Source organism: Rhinoderma darwinii, chromosome 12 (assembly GCF_050947455.1).
Source record: "Rhinoderma darwinii isolate aRhiDar2 chromosome 12, aRhiDar2.hap1, whole genome shotgun sequence".
Taxonomy (NCBI): Eukaryota; Metazoa; Chordata; class Amphibia; order Anura; family Rhinodermatidae; genus Rhinoderma; species Rhinoderma darwinii.
The window spans coordinates 8,473,383-8,490,992 of NC_134698.1; the positions used below are offsets into that span (position 1 = coordinate 8,473,383).

General features: G+C 42.5%; 1 protein-coding gene and 1 long non-coding RNA gene across 5 annotated transcripts in view; one reads left to right on the forward strand and one right to left on the reverse strand.

The window, feature by feature from the left end:
* LOC142664914 (uncharacterized) overlaps positions 1–17,610 on the reverse strand; it is a 254,020-nt gene that overhangs the window by 208,213 nt on the left and 28,197 nt on the right. For 3 of the 4 annotated variants that reach the window (XR_012851407.1, XR_012851409.1, XR_012851408.1), the window contains exon 2: positions 16,054–16,107. This is a non-coding gene — a long non-coding RNA (uncharacterized LOC142664914). Of the gene's footprint in view, positions 1–16,053; positions 16,108–16,552; positions 16,637–17,610 lie in introns of those variants that run through there. The other variant, XR_012851406.1, reaches the window with a different exon arrangement.
* Positions 1–17,610, forward strand: part of SV2A (synaptic vesicle glycoprotein 2A) — a 117,135-nt gene that overhangs the window by 24,031 nt on the left and 75,494 nt on the right. The gene's annotated exons all lie outside the window — the stretch shown is intronic.

Consider the following 17,610-nt stretch of genomic DNA (forward strand, 5'->3'; position numbering starts at 1 on the left):
AGAGCACTGGGCGTGCTCTCATGTATTCCCGTCTGAACCACAACTATGGGGGGGATCACTGTTTGGTTACATACCCCTCATCCATAGTCATGGGACACATTTAAAGGGGTATTTGAAAAAGGGATTTCCGAAATGAGACAATCCCTTTAAAGGGAATGTCCACACTTGAACACCCTTTTTTCGGTCCAAAATGATGTTGATTCAATTTTTTAATATATCTTTATAAAGATAATATGCTGTATACCTTCAGCAACCACTAGTGGGAGCTGGTTGCCTACTGTTTATACATTGAACTCAATAACCAAAACAGTATACAGTAAGCTCCCCCTAGTGGTGGCAGCAGGCAGCCAGCATTTTAACCAATGTTTATATAGGGGATTTGGAATGAATCGGCACAGAATTTGGGACCTAACAATTACATGATAAAAAGTGGAGATTAAATTTAAGTTTTAAAAACTTGTGTCGTCACGTTGTTCTTTATATGACATTATGTTTATGTCCGTGTTTTGGATATCATAAAATCCTGACATTTGATTAGTTGTTACAAACATGGAAAATCAGATATTCTATAACGTAATATATTATAATAATAGGATATCATACAGAAATAATAACCATATCCGGCTCTTCCAGCGAGAGTAATTTATTCTAAACAATAAGATGTTCTACAGATGTCAGAGAAATTCCCGGACTGTCTCTCTGATTAGACGACAATCTGCAGGGATATTTATAGCCGGAGATGAATTATTGCTGTATGTGCAGATCTCGCGGCATCACATGAGGTCAAGTTGAGAGTTAAATGGCGGCTCCGTAATCAGAGGGTTGCAACCGCGTACAACCACACGGACCATCAGAGACCACTGAGAAAATACGGTTTATATACCCATAGAAATATTTTGCAGGTTTTTTTAGCTACGGTTTACATGTTTTTTTTTTTTGTTTAGTTATACTTTTTTCTGTATAATTAAAGGAAAATTGTCACCAAGACAAGCCCTTTAAATGACAGAATCTTACAATCACCGAATTAATGGTTGCACTAAACAGCCGCCTGTCTAGGAAAGAGCTTGTCATATATGCTCGTCCCCTCAGCGAGCCTTCTCCCATGCAGCACCGCTGAGCGGAGGCATATGCCATATTCATCTGCAGCCCCCACTTCACTACAGGGAGGGCCTGGCTAAGACTGGCCATAGACATCAGATTTTCGTTGGGGGATCCAGTCGATTTTGACAGGACCTGCCATCAATCTCCTTTCTATAGGTACAACCCTGGTATCTTCTGTCGGAGGTCAGGTTGAATGTTGAGATGTCCAATTTTATTTTCACTGACTGCAATGGGCAAGTTGATGGGAGGGGGGTAACTGTTGGCTAACAGAGGAATGGCACTTTGTAGAGTTCTAAGAAAATATGTTCCAGAATTGTTATTTCATGGGCAATACAAGTAATTACTCAAATAGACATGTCAGGAGGGGTGACAAATCTACTCTTATAGTTGATGAATCTACTCCATCCTATCTTTTAGACTGGGCTGGACAACTATTGTCATAAGTTGTCCCACCAATGAAGTCATTGGCCTCTATATGGAGAGAATATCTAGTGCTGGTAATCTGTGGTCCCTTATTTGTTGCGACTCATTTGCGATTAGAGAATGCCACGTGGATGTCTAGGACTCCTACACTGTGTACAGGACTTTTCCCTCTATAGAGATAAATCACCATCTTGATGGCAGCATTTAAGGGTCCAATAGTTGTCCGTTCCTGCCTAACAAATAAGGACCGAGCTCAGGCAACATCACTAAACACATATACAAGTATAAAGGGACGCTGGCCACTGCGTATACCTGTGCGGCGGACATTCCTCTCCTTGCCTTACCACCGCCAGCCTAGCCATAGCGTCAGGCTCTTTGCTACTACTTAAAGGGTCAAGCCTACGCCGGCAGGTCAGTGCCCAGCCTAACGGCCCACGAAAACCATTTATCACCAATCCTAATTGTGGGTCCACACTCTTGACCATGACAAGTATGCACATACACTAACTTCTTTTGGTCCTCTGCCATTTTGAGGAACCATCTCGTAGATGCAGTTGGGCTCACCAGTTCAACATTGAAAGGGGATTGTACATACGGCTTAATATATTGGCAGTCTCGGAACCCCACCGATCGCAACGGCATATCCTTGTTATATACCATTACTTTATTACATGGGTAAAGCTCTTTTACAATGGTAACCCCTAGCAAAATTTGAGCTGGGACCCCGTTCATAGAAAGTTCACTTGTCCCCATTATAGTCCCTAAAGCCGGCCGTACATTTGAACTAAAAGTCGTCTGTTTCCGGGATCGGGCGACTTTCGTAAAGTGTTTGGGGGCCTCGCTATGGAAGCGGCTTCTTCCCCGATCCCCACTGAAATACAAAAGCACTGCCGAGCCGTGCGCGAGTAGAATTGCTGACTGCTATCTCATGTGTATGTCCGGCTTTATGATGTTTATAGATATTTTTAGGGCTTTGCTGATAATCCGATGTCTATGGCCATCTCAAAACCCATCCATGCAGGTAACGGAGCTCCATACTGCTCCATCATCATGGAAAAATAGTAATAATACTAGTACTGTAGTAGTAACCTAACTAGTCTACTATGAGCACCCAACAAATACAACATCCCCTTTTATTTACCGCAAAATGCTTGTTGACCGTGGCCTCGTATATAAGACCATTGCATTGGAGGGGCTGCGTGTAATGATAAGTAATAAGTCATGGAGATCACCAGATGGTTCACTGTGTGCAATGCAACAAATTTCCTGCAGTGTAAATGTGAAAATAACTAAATGAATGGTAAAAAGCCATCTGGCAGCAATGGTACGTGCCAAAAAAGTGGTGCGGGCGTACATATGTACCTAGTGGTCAGCACGCGCACAGAGATGTAAAGCTGTGTGTATATAGCATGGTGTGTAATGACATTGGCTGAATGGTAGTATACCCGCGTTCAGGTTTTACACCAGGATCCGCTATATCCTTACTTGCCGTTTTTGTGGTGTGTGTCTCTTTAAATAGGTAGTCAACTCCCAAGACTACTATAAGGATATGGAAGATATAGATGACGTTTTATATATACTTTATATGTAAACACACATCGCCCCATCCATCAAAAGCTCACAGCCCAAATCTAGACGCAGAATATATTGCAAGATGTTTATAATGGAATTCCCCTTTAAATTTGCCCCAGGTAGGACTGCAAAAATTAGGTAAGAGGTTCTTTAAGGGTTCCCCGGGCATAGGCGTCTGATTAGGACTGCGCCTCTATAGCCACAAATGAATGAATTGTCCCTGTACGTCGTATTTGCACAGCGGACCCGCAGCGTCACGTGACTGCAGCTCGCGCAGGGACCCAGGGCTGGCACAGCAAGATAGGATTGAAGGAGACAGAGCAGTGTTGGGGGCTGCAGGCTGCTGCTGCTGACTCCCCTCCCCCAACCTCCTGTTCCGCTCCACATTATAATTTTCTGTCTGCCGCCTCTTCCGATACGCCGAGGAAACGTGACTTTTTTTTGTGTTTTGTTTTAGAAATATTAAAGTTGACGCTTGCATTAGGAAATCTGGTGTAAGAATGTAAGGGAAGACCAGCAACCTGTAGGCCTCCCACACTAAAAGTCCCAGTCAGGAACTGGGGTTTATGATGACAGTGCAGTTATTGGTTCCCCCATAATAGACGAATAGCTAGTTATGGGGGTGACTTGATTAAAAGGGTGGTCCCAACATGGGTATTGCTTTTTAAAAGGAAAACTCCCTGGTGTCTGTCTGAGGGTGCAGACTCCAAAAAACCCTAGTGATCAGCCAACATGGCTGGGCGAAGTGTGCATGAAGCTCCCCAAAACTGTTGTTTCGTAGTGGTTCTCCTCTCAGATTTATAGAGGGGGGTCTCCAGCAAGGAACCGCTTTCAATAATGGTTTGCGCAAAGTGGACAATCCCTCGAAGATGGACACTTATCCAGAACTCCCATTCATGACTTACTCTGTCCTAGCGACATGTTCTTCTGTTCTCTGTCCAGACCGGCCTCCTGGGATGACATTTCATCCCGTGTGAGCGCTGCAACCAATCGCAGGCTGCAGGGGTCACATGGGCTGCATCGTCATCCCAGGAGGCCGGCATTCACGAAGAACGGGAGGTACAGCTTTTTTATTTTTTCCACCACTGAGTTGGGAGGCCCCATACACATTAGGATGTCGCCGAAATCAGTGGGTTTGGCTACATTTTATCTCAAGCGTATGGCCAGGTTTAGTCTGACGACTAATCCTGAGCAAGGGACTAACGGTGTAGCTACCAGAATAGCAGGCAGTATCTCCCGCTCCAACAAAGGATCGGACAAGTTGAAATCTGACACGCCCAATCTTCAGGAGACCCCCATACACATTAGATCGTCGGCCCGTCCTGGCGATATCGGCTTTCGTCTAATGTGTACGGTCACCCTGAAACAGTCCATTGCGGGGATTCTTGGTCGGACTCGAAATAATTCTGTAGGAAACCCTCTCCATGCACTCAGAGTATCAGTACCATACAGTACAATATGGAGAACTGAGAGCTATATGCGGGGGGATTCCAATGTAAGACTCGGACTATGCAGAGCATGATGGGACTTGCAGTTCTTCCTTAAACATGTAAGAAATAGTCCTGGATTATACAATGCCATTCTGTACATTTCTAAAGGTCGCGTTTTACATTTTCTTTCCCTTCAGCGCATGAACGCAGCTATCACGCAGTGCGGTCAGAGCGTTCCCGGGAATCAGAACACCCACACATATATTATTGTATTTCAGTATAGACGGCTTTGAACCTTAAGATTTTCCAGGATAAAATAGAAGTGAAAAGGTTCCATTATTGTACTAATCATTTTATACCCATGATTTATGCAAACCAGTCATCATAAATGGAAAAGGCAGAGAAATGTTTACTGTTCTAGGTAATTTATCATTAGGGCCTATTTAAAGCCTAGCTGATCTCCATGTGCTTTGCAGTTCAATACAATCTTTTGTTTTCTGTTATCATCCATTTCAGGCTGGGGAGAGGCTGACTGTAGTGTTCTTCAATAGGATTATGGACAGGAATTCCAGTATAATGTAACTCGGGATCAGTACAGGATGAGTAATGTATGTACACAGCGACTCCACCAGCAGAATAGTGAGTGCAGCTCTGGAGTATAATACAGGATGTAACTCGGGATCAGTACAGGATAAGTAATGTAATGTATGTACACAGTGACTCCACCAGCAGAATAGTGAGTGCAGCTCTGGAGTATAATACAGGATGTAACTCAGGATCAGTACAGGATAAGTAATGTATGTACACAGTGACACCACCAGCAGAATAGTGAGTGCAGCTCTGGAGTATAATACAGGATGTAACTCAGGATCAGTACAGGATAAGTAATGTAATGTATGTACACAGTGAATCCACCAGCAGAATAGTGAGTGCAGCTCTGGAGTATAATACAGGATGTAACTCAGGATCAGTACAGGATAAGTAATGTAATGTATGTACACAGTGACTCCACCAGCAGAATAGTGAGTGCAGCTCTGGCGTATAATACAGGATGTAACTCACGATCAGTACAGGATAAGTAATGTAATGTATGTACACCGTGACTCCACCAGCAGAATAGTGAGAGCAGCTCTGGAGTATAATACAGGATGTAACTGTTAGGGATCTGCCAGGTACTTCATCTAGGTATACTCCTGGGATTAATCAATCCACACCTGAGGCCAGACCTGTTCGACTGACACCATCTCCCACCAACCAGGGTGGCAGGCTCAGGAGTGGGAGAGCCTATCGCGGCCTGGTCTGTCGGAGTTAGCTCCGCCCCCTGTCCTTTATTACCTGCCCTGTTCTCTCCCTCAGTGCTTGTAATTCTTTTGGATTCCTGGCCCCACTGCTGCTTGCTCCAGCCTGCTTCTGCCGTGCTTCTGCCTTGCTGCAGTTCTGCTTGACCTGCTTTGCTTTGCCCCTGGCTTGCTTCTGTCTCCTTGCCCGCTTGGGTGTACTCACTTCGTCCTGGTCCTGACTGTCCGTTCGCCGCTCCGTTTCCTCGTGGCGTTCCGTGGCTACTGCCCCTTCCCTTGCATGTTCCCTGTTTGTTTTCCTGTGCACTTAGACAGCGTAGGGACCGCCGCCCAGTTGTACCTCGTCGCCTAGGGCGAGTCGTTGCAAGTAGGCAGGGACAGGGCGGTGGGTAGATTAGGGCTCACTTTCCCTTCACCTCCTTCCGGCCATTACAGTAACTCAGGATCAGTACATGATAAGTAATGTCATGTATGTACACAGTGACTCCACCAGCAGAATAGTGAGTGCAGCTCTGGAGTATAATACAGGATGTAACTCAGGATCAGTACATGATAAGTAATGTAATGTATGTACACAGTGACTCCACCAGCAGAATAGTGAGTGCAGCTCTGGAGTATAATACAGGATGTAACTCAGGATCAGTACAGGATAAGTAATGTAATGTATGTACACAGTGACTCCACCAGCAGAATAGTGAGTGCAGCTCTGGTTATAATACAGGATGTAACTGAGGATCAGTACAGGATAAGTAATGTATGTACACAGTGACTCCATCAGCAGAATAGTGAGTGCAGCTCTGGTTATAATACAGGATGTAAATCAGGATCAGTACAGGATAAGTAATGTGTGTACACAGTGACTCCATCAGCAGAATAGTGAGTGCAGCTCTGGAGTATAATACAGGATGTAACTCAGAATCAGTACAGGATAAGTAATGTAATGTATGTACTACATGACTCCAAAAGCAGAATAGTGATTGCAGCTCTGGAGTATAATCCAGGATGTAACTCAGGATCAGTACAGGATAAGTAATGTATGTACACAGTGACTCCACCAGCAGAATAGTGAGTGCAGCTCTGGAGTATAATACAGGATGTAACTCAGGATCAGTACAGGATAAGTAATGTATGTACACAGTGAATCCACCTGCAGAATAGTGAGTGCAGCTCTGGAGTATAATACAGGATATAACTCAGGATCAGTACAGGATAAGTAATGTATGTACACAGTGACTCCACCTGCAGAATAGTGAGTGCAGCTCTGGAGTATAATACAGGATGTAACTCAGGATCAGTACAGGATAAGTAATGTAATGTATGTAAGCAGTGACTCCACCAGCAGAATAGTGAGTGCAGCTCTGGATCATAATATAGGATATAACTCAGGATCAGTACAGGATAAGTAATGTAATGTATGTACACAGTGACTCCACCAGCAGAATAGTGAGTGCAGCTCTGGAATATAATACAGGATGTAACTCAGGATCAGTACAGGATAAGTAATGTCATGTATGTACACAGTGACTCCGTCAGCAGAATAGTGAGTGCAGCTCTGGAGTATGATATAGGATGTAACTCAGGATCAGTACAGGATAAGTAATGTAATGTATGTACACAGTGACTGCACCAGCAGAATAGTGAGTGCAGCTCTGGAGTATAATACAGACTGTAACTCAGGATCAGTACAGGATAAGTAATGTATGTACACAGTGACTCCACCTGCAGAATAGTGAGTGCAGCTCTGGAGTATAATACAGGATATAACTCAGGATCAGTACAGGATAAGTAATGTATGTACACAGTGACTCCACCTGCAGAATAGTGAGTGCAGCTCTGGAGTATAATACAGGATGTAACTCAGGATCAGTACAGGATAAGTAATGTAATGTATGTACACAGTGACTCCACCAGCAGAATAGTGAGTGCAGCTCTGGATCATAATATAGGATATAACTCAGGATCAGTACAGGATAAGTAATGTAATGTATGTACACAGTGACTCCACCAGCAGAATAGTGAGTGCAGCTCTGGAATATAATACAGGATGTAACTCAGGATCAGTACAGGATAAGTAATGTCATGTATGTACACAGTGACTCCGTCAGCAGAATAGTGAGTGCAGCTCTGGAGTATGATATAGGATGTAACTCAGGATCAGTACAGGATAAGTAATGTAATGTATGTACACAGTGACTGCACCAGCAGAATAGTGAGTGCAGCTCTGGAGTATAATACAGACTGTAACTCAGGATCAGTACAGGATAAGTAATGTATGTACACAGTGACTCCACCTGCAGAATAGTGAGTGCAGCTCTGGAGTATAATACAGGATATAACTCAGGATCAGTACAGGATAAGTAATGTATGTACACAGTGACTCCACCTGCAGAATAGTGAGTGCAGCTCTGGAGTATAATACAGGATGTAACTCAGGATCAGTACAGGATAAGTAATGTAATGTATGTACACAGTGACTCCACCAGCAGAATAGTGAGTGCAGCTCTGGTTATAATACAGGATGTAACTGAGGATCAGTACAGGATAAGTAATGTATGTACACAGTGACTCCATCAGCAGAATAGTGAGTGCAGCTCTGGTTATAATACAGGATGTAAATCAGGATCAGTACAGGATAAGTAATGTGTGTACACAGTGACTCCATCAGCAGAATAGTGAGTGCAGCTCTGGAGTATAATACAGGATGTAACTCAGGATCAGTACAGGATAAGTAATGTAATGTATGTACTACATGACTCCAAAAGCAGAATAGTGATTGCAGCTCTGGAGTATAATCCAGGATGTAACTCAGGATCAGTACAGGATAAGTAATGTATGTACACAGTGACTCCACCAGCAGAATAGTGAGTGCAGCTCTGGAGTATAATACAGGATGTAACTCAGGATCAGTACAGGATAAGTAATGTAACGTATGTACACAGTGACTCCATCAGCAGAATAGTGAGTGCAGCTCTGAAGTATAATACAGGATGTAACTCAGGATCAGTACAGGATAAGTAATGTAACGTATGTACACAGTGACTCCACCACCAGAATAGTGAGTGCAGCTCTGGAGTATAATACAGACTGTAACTCAGGATCAGTACAGGATAAGTAATGTATGTACACAGTGACTCCACCTGCAGAATAGTGAGTGCAGCTCTGGAGTATAATACAGGATATAACTCAGGATCAGTACAGGATAAGTAATGTATGTACACAGTGACTCCACCTGCAGAATAGTGAGTGCAGCTCTGGAGTATAATACAGGATGTAACTCAGGATCAGTACAGGATAAGTAATGTAATGTATGTAAGCAGTGACTCCACCAGCAGAATAGTGAGTGCAGCTCTGGAATATAATACAGGATGTAACTCAGGATCAGTACAGGATAAGTAATGTCATGTATGTACACAGTGACTCCACCAGCAGAATAGTGAGTGCAGCTCTGGAGTATGATATAGGATGTAACTCAGGATCAGTACAGGATAAGTAATGTAATGTATGTACACAGTGACTGCACCAGCAGAATAGTGAGTGCAGCTCTGGAGTATAATACAGACTGTAACTCAGGATCAGTACAGGATAAGTAATGTAATGTATGTACACAATGACTCCACCAGCAGAATAGTGAGTGCAGCTCTGGAGTATAATACAGGATGTAACTCAGGATCAGTACAGGATAAGTAATGTATGTACACAGTGACTCCACCAGCAGAATAGTGAGTGCAGCTCTGGAGTATAATACAGGATGTAACTCAGGATCAGTACAGGATAAGTAATGTAATGTATGTACACAGTGACTCCACCAGCAGAATAGTGAGTGCAGCTCTGGAGTATAATACAGGATGTAACTCAGGATCAGTACAGGATAAGTAATGTAATGTATGTACACAGTGACTCCACCAGCAGAATAGTGAGTGCAGCTCTGGAGTATAATACAGGATGTAACTCAGGATCAGTACAGGATAAGTAATGTATGTACACAGTGACTCCACCAGCAGAATAGTGAGTGCAGTTCTGGTTATAATACAGGATGTAACTGAGGATCAGTACAGGATAAGTAATGTATGTACACAGTGACTCCATCAGCAGAATAGTGAGTGCAGCTCTGGTTATAATACAGGATGTAAATCAGGATCAGTACAGGATAAGTAATGTGTGTACACAGTGACTCCATCAGCAGAATAGTGAGTGCAGCTCTGGAGTATAATACAGGATGTAACTCAGGATCCGCACAGGATAAGTAATGTATGTACACAGTGACTCCACCAGCAGAATAGTGAGTGCCGCTCTGGAGTATAATACAGGATGTAACTCAGAATCAGTACAGGATAAGTAATGTAATGTATGTACTACATGACTCCAAAAGCAGAATAGTGATTGCAGCTCTGGAGTATAATCCAGGATGTAACTCAGGATCAGTACAGGATAAGTAATGTATGTACACAGCGACTCCACCAGCAGAATAGTGAGTGCAGCTCTGGAGTATAATACAGGATGTAACTCAGGATCAGTACAGGATAAGTAATGTAACGTATGTACACAGTGACTCCATCAGCAGAATAGTGAGTGCAGCTCTGAAGTATAATACAGGATGTAACTCAGGATCAGTACAGGATAAGTAATGTAACGTATGTACACAGTGACTCCACCACCAGAATAGTGAGTGCAGCTCTGGAGTATAATACAGACTGTAACTCAGGATCAGTACAGGATAAGTAATGTATGTACACAGTGACTCCACCTGCAGAATAGTGAGTGCAGCTCTGGAGTATAATACAGGATATAACTCAGGATCAGTACAGGATAAGTAATGTATGTACACAGTGACTCCACCTGCAGAATAGTGAGTGCAGCTCTGGAGTATAATACAGGATGTAACTCAGGATCAGTACAGGATAAGTAATGTAATGTATGTAAGCAGTGACTCCACCAGCAGAATAGTGAGTGCAGCTCTGGATCATAATATAGGATATAACTCAGGATCAGTACAGGATAAGTAATGTAATGTATGTAAGCAGTGACTCCACCAGCAGAATAGTGAGTGCAGCTCTGGAATATAATACAGGATGTAACTCAGGATCAGTACAGGATAAGTAATGTCATGTATGTACACAGTGACTCCACCAGCAGAATAGTGAGTGCAGCTCTGGAGTATGATATAGGATGTAACTCAGGATCAGTACAGGATAAGTAATGTAATGTATGTACACAGTGACTGCACCAGCAGAATAGTGAGTGCAGCTCTGGAGTATAATACAGACTGTAACTCAGGATCAGTACAGGATAAGTAATGTAATGTATGTACACAATGACTCCACCAGCAGAATAGTGAGTGCAGCTCTGGAGTATAATACAGGATGTAACTCAGGATCAGTACAGGATAAGTAATGTATGTACACAGTGACTCCACCAGCAGAATAGTGAGTGCAGCTCTGGAGTATAATACAGGATGTAACTCAGGATCAGTACAGGATAAGTAATGTAATGTATGTACACAGTGACTCCACCAGCAGAATAGTGAGTGCAGCTCTGGAGTATAATACAGGATGTAACTCAGGATCAGTACAGGATAAGTAATGTAATGTATGTACACAGTGACTCCACCAGCAGAATAGTGAGTGCAGCTCTGGAGTATAATACAGGATGTAACTCAGGATCAGTACAGGATAAGTAATGTATGTACACAGTGACTCCACCAGCAGAATAGTGAGTGCAGTTCTGGTTATAATACAGGATGTAACTGAGGATCAGTACAGGATAAGTAATGTATGTACACAGTGACTCCATCAGCAGAATAGTGAGTGCAGCTCTGGTTATAATACAGGATGTAAATCAGGATCAGTACAGGATAAGTAATGTGTGTACACAGTGACTCCATCAGCAGAATAGTGAGTGCAGCTCTGGAGTATAATACAGGATGTAACTCAGGATCCGCACAGGATAAGTAATGTATGTACACAGTGACTCCACCAGCAGAATAGTGAGTGCCGCTCTGGAGTATAATACAGGATGTAACTCAGAATCAGTACAGGATAAGTAATGTAATGTATGTACTACATGACTCCAAAAGCAGAATAGTGATTGCAGCTCTGGAGTATAATCCAGGATGTAACTCAGGATCAGTACAGGATAAGTAATGTATGTACACAGTGACTCCACCAGCAGAATAGTGAGTGCAGCTCTGGAGTATAATACAGGATGTAACTCAGGATCAGTACAGGATAAGTAATGTAACGTATGTACACAGTGACTCCATCAGCAGAATAGTGAGTGCAGCTCTGAAGTATAATACAGGATGTAACTCAGGATCAGTACAGGATAAGTAATGTAACGTATGTACACAGTGACTCCACCACCAGAATAGTGAGTGCAGCTCTGGAGTATAATACAGGATATAACTCAGGATCAGTACAGGATAAGTAATGTATGTACACAATGACTCCACCTGCAGAATAGTGAGTGCAGCTCTGGAGTATAATACAGGATATAACTCAGGATCAGTACCGGATAAGTAATGTATGTACACAGTGAATCCACCTGCAGAATAGTGAGTGCAGCTCTGGAGTATAATACAGGATATAACTCAGGATCAGTACAGGATAAGTAATGTATGTACACAGTGACTCCACCTGCAGAATAGTGAGTGCAGCTCTGGAGTATAATACAGGATGTAACTCAGGATCAGTACAGGATAAGTAATGTAATGTATGTACACAGTGACTCCACCAGCAGAATAGTGAGTGCAGCTCTGGAGTATAATACAGGATGTAACTCAGGATCAGTACAGGATAAGTAATGTAATGTATGTACACAGTGACTGCACCAGCAGAATAGTGAGTGCAGCTCTGGAGTATAATACAGACTGTAACTCAGGATCAGTACAGGATAAGTAATGTAATGTATGTACACAATGACTCCACCAGCAGAATAGTGAGTGCAGCTCTGGAGTATAATACAGGATGTAACTCAGGATCAGTACAGGATAAGTAATGTAATGTATGTACACAGTGACTCCACCAGCAGAATAGTGAGTGCAGCTCTGGAGTATAATACAGGATGTAACTCAGGATCAGTACAGGATAAGTAATGTAATGTATGTACACAGTGACTCCACCAGCAGAATAGTGAGTGCAGCTCTGGAGTATAATACAGGATATAACTCAGGATCAGTACAGGATAAGTTATATAATGTATGTACACAGTGACTCCACCAGCAGAATAGTGAGTGCAGCTCTGGATCATAATATAGGATATAACTCAGGATCAGTACAGGATAAGTAATGTAATGTATGTACACAGTGACTCCACCAGCAGAATAGCGAGTGCAGCTCTGGAGTATAATACAAATATAACTCAGGATCAGTACAGGATAAGTAATGTAATGTATGTACACAGTGACTCCACCAGCAGAATAGTGAGTGCAGCTCTGGAGTATAATACAGGATGTAACTCAGGATCAGTAATGTATGTACACAGTGACTCCACCAGCAGAATAGTGAGTGCAGCTCTGGAGTATAATACAGGATGTAACTCAGGATCAGTACAGGATCAGTAATGTAATGTATGTACACAGTGACTCCACCAGCAGAATAGTGAGTGCAGCTCTGGAGTATAATACAGGATGTAACTCAGGATCAGTACAGGATCAGTAATGTAATGTATGTACACAGTGACTCCACCAGCAGAATAGTGAGTGCAGCTCTGGAGTATAATACAGGATGTAACTCAGGATCAGTACAGGATAAGTAATGTAATGTATGTACACAGTGACTCCACCAGCAGAATAGTGAGTGCAGCTCTGGAGTATAATACAGGATGTAACTCAGGATCAGTACAGGATAAGTAATGTAATGTATGTACACAGTGACTCCACCAGCAGAATAGTGAGTGCAGCTCTGGAGTATAATACAGGATATAACTCAGGATCAGTACAGGATAAGTTATATAATGTATGTACACAGTGACTCCACCAGCAGAATAGTGAGTGCAGCTCTGGATCATAATATAGGATATAACTCAGGATCAGTACAGGATAAGTAATGTAATGTATGTACACAGTGACTCCACCAGCAGAATAGCGAGTGCAGCTCTGGAGTATAATACAAATATAACTCAGGATCAGTACAGGATAAGTAATGTAATGTATGTACACAGTGACTCCACCAGCAGAATAGTGAGTGCAGCTCTGGATCATAATATAGGATATAACTCAGGATCAGTACAGGATAAGTAATGTAATGTATGTACACAGTGACTCCACCAGCAGAATAGTGATTGCAGCTCTGGAGTATAATACAGGATGTAACTCAGGATCAGTACAGGATAAGTAATGTAATGTATATACAGTGACTCCACCAGCAGAATAGTGATTGCAGCTCTGGAGTATAACCCAGGATGTAACTCAGGATCAGTACAGGATAAGTAATGTAATGTATGTACACAGTGACTCCACCAGCAGAATAGTGAGTGCAGCTCTGGAGTATAATACAGGCTTTGACTCTGGATCAGTACAAGATGAGTAATGTAATATATGTACACAGTGACTCCACCAGCAGAATACTGAGTGCAGCTCTGGAGTATAATACAGGCTGTAACTCAGGACAAGTACAGGATAAGTAATGCAATGTATGCACACAGTGACTCCACCTTCAGAATAGTGAGTGCAGCTCTGGAGTATAATACAGGATGTAACTCAGGATCAGTACAGGACAAGTAATGTAATGTATGTACACAGTGACTCCACCAGCAGAATAGTGATTGCAGCTCTGGAGTATAACCCAGGATGTAACTCAGGATCAGTGCAGGATAAGTAATGTATGTACACAGTGACTCCACCAGCAGAATAGTGAGTGCAGCTCTGGAGTATAATACAGGATGTAACTCAGGATCAGTACAGGATAAGTAATGTAATGTATATACACAGTGACTCCACCAGCAGAATAGTGAGTGCAGCTCTGGAGTATAATACACGATGTAACTCAGGATCAGTACAGGATAAGTAATGTAATGTATGTACACAGTGACTCCACCAGCAGAATAGTGAGTGCAGCTCTGGATCATAATATAGGATATAACTCAGGATCAGTACAGGATAAGTAATGTAATGTATATACAGTGACTCCACCAGCAGAATAGTGAGTGCAGCTCTGGAGTATAATACAGGATGTAACTCAGGATCAGTACAGGATAAGTAATGTAATGTATGTACACAGTGACTCCACCAGCAGAATAGTGAGTGCAGCTCTGGAGTATAATAAATGATGTAACTCAGGATCAGTACAGGATAAGTAATGTAATGTATGTAAGCAGTGACTCCACCAGCAGAATAGTGAGTGCAGCTCTGGAGTATATAATACAGGATGTATCTCAGGATCAGTACAGGAGAAGTAATGTATGTACACAGTGACTCCACCAGCAGAATAGTGAGTGCAGCTCTGGAGTACAATACAGGATGTAACTCAGGATCAGTACAGGATAAGTAATGTAATGTATGTACACAGTGACTCCACCAGAAGAATAGTGAGTGCAGCTCTGGAGTATAATACAGGATGTAACTCAGGATCAGTACAGGATAAGTAATGTAATGTATGTACACAGTGACTCCACCAGCAGAATAGTGAGTGCAGCTCTGGAGTATAATACAGGATGTAACTCAGGATCAGTACAGGTTAAGTAATGTAATGTATGTACACAGTGACTCCACCAGCAGAATAGTGAGTGCAGCTGTGGAGTATAATACAGGATGTAACTCAGGATCAGTACAGGATAAGTAATGTAATGTATGTACACAGTGACTCCACCAGCAGAATAGTGAGTGCAGCTCTGGAGTATAATACAGGATGTAACTCAGGATCAGTGCAGGATAAGTAATGTAATGTATATACACAGTGACTCCACCAGCAGAATAGTGAGTGCAGCTCTGGAGTATAATACAGGATGTAACTCAGGATCAGTGCAGGATAAGTAATGTAATGTATGTACACAGTGACTCCACCAGCAGAATAGTGAGTGCAGCTCTGGAGTATAATACAGGATGTAACTCAGGATCAGTACAAGATGAGTAATGTAATATATGTATGTATATATATATGTATATATATATATATATATATATATATATATATATATATATATATTTAAAAGGCTGGACATGCAGGGCGCAATTTTTTCAGTCCGACAACTCCTTTTATCTTTTTACGTCTCTCTACTTCGCTGATAGCTCTTACCTTCTTCAGCAGCATGGATGGAGGGGTCACCGGAGAATTCTTGGCTTTGGGAGTCTAGAAAGTAAATATTTAAAAAATATTTAAAATGTAGCCGGACAATTGTGATGGGACTACTCTTAATAAGTAAAGGGCTTTTCCCACTCTGGACAATCTCTACTTATTAGAAGGGATCTTGGTAGGATAGGTGATAAATGTCCATTGTGGGAATACCCCTTGCCGACACTTCACATAGGGTTACATCATAGCCGGCAACGGGAAGTATGGAGCGGGGCTCACGGGCTGAGCGGGCTCATACTCCGCAGGTGTCGGCTGTACGTTACATCCCACACATCACTGCAACGGCTGGGATCAAAGATAACTCCGATCCCAGCCATTTAACCACTCAGGTCAGGACAGGAGGAAAACATGTAAATGAAACATGGCTACGAAGGGAAGGGGTTAAAATGTCTGTATTTTGGGCATTTCATTGTTGGTAAGTATGTATGTCCTCTATGCCCACCTTCCTGGGCTGTCCCAGATTTAGGGCACTGCCCCAGCAGTATGGGTTAGTGACTTGTGCCCCTCACAAGAAAATGGCCGCCTGTCTTCACCAGGGTTGAGCACTGACCAATCAATGTGAGGGGGCGGAGCTCAGTGCTTTAGTCATATGATGAGGTATTTCTAAAAGCTAGTGCAGGTGAATGTGGAGCATAGCAACCAATCAGATTTCAGTTTTCATTGCTTTTGTTCTGGTTAGAAGATGAAAGCAGTGATGTGATTGGTTGCTATTAGGTTGCCTTAGGTGATGAACTTTTTAATATTAATTTGTAATATTAAATATTAAAATGAGATATTGTGGTACGCTGCCTTCTTCTGGCATGTATTTTCTATGTTATTATAAATATTCGCCCTATATATGTATATGTACTGGAAAAGTCATTTTCTTTTGCAAATGCCCAAACAGATAGTGAGTCCCTCTATGTAATGGCTGCCAGTCCTGTTACCATAGCAACCATCTAATATATTTAACGTTTTAAGTTCTCACAATTTTCAAGATCTTTGCTTGCTGTCAGTGATTGTAAACATGAGACATTTAAGCTGCTGATGCATTCAGCTCACGGAGAATTGCCTAGACTGGATGCAATTGTAGCAAACTTCCAGCTGTGAAAAGTATTACGTCTGTATAGGTTTTTATCCTCTGGATGTGACAATGAATGTTTCCATTCACTGATAGCAAGCAAAGAAAATAAATTATCCTGTTTTTGGTATTATCATATGCCTGATTAACGTTCACTGTATATACTACGCTTGGATGACCTTATATAAAAAGGTTCATGATGGAATTGCCCTTTAAGACTAGGGCAACGCAGTGACTGAATGTTGAGGTGAAATTGCTAAAATGATGCAACAATTGTGGCACAGTTGGAGCTTTTGTGATAGCGGCAAGGTCGCAACTGCAAGCCATGTAGCTTTAGACTGAGGCCTCATGCACACGGCCGTGCCCGTAATCACGGCCCGCGATTGCAGGCACGGCCGCCCGCATTTTCAGGCCGTGCTCCTATACACAGTATAGGAGCA